The sequence below is a fragment of the Microtus oregoni genome, unplaced genomic scaffold (genome assembly GCF_018167655.1).
Source record: "Microtus oregoni isolate MIOR12 unplaced genomic scaffold, Mior012 000010F_ref0000083, whole genome shotgun sequence".
NCBI classification, from domain to species: Eukaryota; Metazoa; Chordata; class Mammalia; order Rodentia; family Cricetidae; genus Microtus; species Microtus oregoni.
Window position 1 is genome coordinate 25,665,940 of NW_024543069.1, and position 3,445 is coordinate 25,669,384.

A 3,445-nucleotide genomic window follows, 5' to 3' on the forward strand; every position below is an offset into this window, starting at 1 on the left:
AAAGTATCACTATTTGCAGATGATATGATAGTATACATAAGAGACTCTACAATATTCTACAAGGGAACTTCTACAGCTGATAAACACTTTCAGCAAAGTAGTTGGATACAAAATTAACTCAAAAAAATCAGTACTTTATAAGCAAAAAAAAATCAGTAACCCCCTATATATAAATGGCAGACTGAGAAACAAATCAGGGAAACAACACCTTTCCCAATAGCCTCAAACAATATAAAATGTCTCAGCAAGTGAAAGACTTGTCTGATAAAACTTTAAGTCTTTGAAGAAAGGGATTGAAGTAGATATTAGAAGATGAAAAGATCTCCCATGCTCTTGGATCAATAGGATTAACATAGTAGGAATGGCCATCTTTTAAAAAGAAATGCACAGATTCAACACAATCCCCATCAAAATTCCAACACAATTCCTTACAGACCTTAAAAGGAAAATTCTGAACTTCATATGCAAAAACAAACAAACAAACAAAAGCCCAAGATAGCTAAAACAATTCTGAACAGTATAAAAGAACTGCCGGAGGTATCACCATCCTGATTTCAATAGTAATAAAAACTGCATGGTATTAGCACAAAAAAAGACATGTTGGTCAATGGAACCAAACTGAAGACCCAGATGTAAATCCACACACCTATGAACAACTGATTTTCAACAAGGAAGCCAAAATTGTACAATGAAAAAAAGATACCATCTTTAACAAATGGTGCTGGTCCAACTGGATGTCTGTAAGTAAAAGAATGCAAATAGGTCCATATTTATCACCTGGCACAAAACTTAAGTCCAAGGGGATCAAAGACCTCAACATAACCAGATAGACTTAACCTGATAAAGAGAAGGTGGGAAATAGCCTTGAACACACTAGCACAGGAGACAACTTCCCAAACAAAACACAGATAGTGCAGGCACTAAGATCACAAACTAATAAATGGGACCTCATGAAACTGAAAACTTCTATAAGGCAAAGGCTACCATCAATCAGACAAAGAAGGAGGAGGAGGAGGAGGAGGAGGAGGAGGAGAAGAAGAAGGAGGGGAAGGAGGGGAAGGAGGGGAAGGAGGGGAAGGAGGGGAAGGAGGAGGAGGAGGAGGAGGAGGAGGAGGAGAAGGAGAAGGAGAAGAAGAAGAAGAAGAAGAAGAAGAAGAAGAAGAAGAAGAAGAAGAAGAAGAAGAACGAGCCCACTTGCTGTTTGTAATGAGTAGCTGTGGTGTCTGGCTGCCAGTCAGTAAAAAGACTTGCTTCATCTCCTGAGCCGGTGAAACCAGTGATGCCCAGCCATGCTGTCTTCCAATTCTAATGCCTTGGGAGTCACAATGCCAGACTGTTCACGCGGCAGCCACGTGTACACGCAGCCTAGGCTTCATGCCAGGGATGAGCGTCTCCAAATGTCGCTGTAAATGATTTGAAAGGGTGGCGTGAAGACCAATGTCTTTTCTCACTGCTTACATGCATTTTAGGAATAATTTACCAGAAAGCCACTGATGGGTCTTCAAACTGATCTGTGAACATTTTAGTTGGAGAGTTTTCTCACCCACTCCAAGAATTTTGTCAAATAAACAAGTTACTATTTCCAAATCAAAATGTTTTGCTTTGCTTCTTTTTATATGTTTTGTTTTGCTTTGTTTTGGAAGACAGGGTCTCATGTAACACAGGCTGGCCCCAAATTGGTGATGTAATCAAAGATGACCTTGAACTTCTGATCCTCCAATCTCCAATGAGGGCTAGAGTTATAGATATATATCACCAGGCTCAGTTTATGGATCAATGGGGACCAAACCCAGAACCTCATAGATGCTAAGCAAACACTACCACCAGTCCCAAAGAACCCCCCTTTTTAACATCTAATTTTTAATTTTTAGTGACATGTCTATTTGTGTCTGTGTAGCTATGTGCACATGAGTTCAGTGCCCATGTTAGCCAGGAGGGGGCATCGGGTCCCCTGGAGCTGGAATTGCAGAAGGCTCTGAGCTGCCCAAAGTGCTTGCTGGTCAGAGCTCAGGTCCTCTGGGAGAGAAGTCTGTGCTCTTAACCCCTGAGCCACCTCTCCAGCACCCCGGTCGGTGCTCTTAACCCCTGAGCCATCTCTCCAGCACCCTGGTCTGTACTCTTAACTGCCAGCCATCACTTAGCCATTTGTTCTTCTTTGTCCTTGACCTCAGGGGTCCCAGACTCAGGTGTGCCCCTACCCCCAGAGGACCTGGCTCAGGCCTACTCCCTCAGAGGTCCCCGTCTTAGGGTTTCTATTGCTGTGAAGAGACATCATGGCCACGGCAAGTCTTATATGGTTATAGTCAGTTGGAAGGCTGACAACATGAGGTTTCTGGAGCCTTGAATGTCACAAACTGTGTTCATAAATCCTCTCCGTTCACCCACAAGGCCCTCTACCGCTCCAGGCACGAATTGTGCTACCTGTGTGGGAATGGCCTCATTCTGGAAACAGCCCAGGTTCTTGTGAGTCTCCAGCAAAAACATTTCTTTAGAAAGTTTTTTTTTTAAAGGATTGGAAATGTTCTGTTCTCTAAATGGTATCAGGAAGATTGCTTCCAATTCCAGCAACAGACAGGGATTTTACAAAAATGGGAGCAAACGTTAGAGCCCTTCAGAGAGCATCCCCTCCGGTCAGTCATCGCCTCCAACCTGAGAGAACCTGTGGCTAGCTCACCAGGGTGGACACCCCACTGGCTTATTCCAGTCTCGAAAACTCAGGTAAAGAAAGAGACATTTTCAGTGAAATACCAGAAGTGATTTGTTCTCTCCCCAACCACCTCGGGTCTGTTCTAGCAGGCAAGGCTGCAGAGAAGAAAAGATTCAGCAATTCAGAGCCTTTCAATAATGGGTCACATTTATAATAGAAGTATCCCTGAAAAGAAATTAATTGATGTGAATATTTACTATGTGGACAGCATGTATGTAGAAAAGATTCAGCAATTCAGAGCCTTTCAATAATGGGTCACATTTATAGTAGAAGTATTCCTGAAAAGAAATTAATTGATGTGGATATTTACTATGTGGACAGCATGTATGTAGAAAAGATTCAGCAATTCAGAGCCTTTCAATAATGGGTCACATTTATAGTAGAAGTATTCCTGAAAAGAAATTAATTGATGTGGATATTTACTATGTGGACAGCATGTATGTAGAAAAGATTCAGCAATTCAGAGCCTTTCAATAATGGGTCACATTTATAATAGAAAAGAAATTAATTGATGTGAATATTTACTATGTAGGCAGTATGTATGTAAAATCTCATTTCATCTATACACCAGGCCCACGGGTGAATTTATTTTGCCAGGTTACAGAAAACTGAACTGAAGTCTAGAAAGTCTTGCTAATGAGAGCATGTGATTAGCAAATATTAAAGCCAGATGTCCATCCCGGCATAAATGAAAGGCCTGAAGTTTTAATCATAACCACCTGTTAGCTCTTTTTCAAA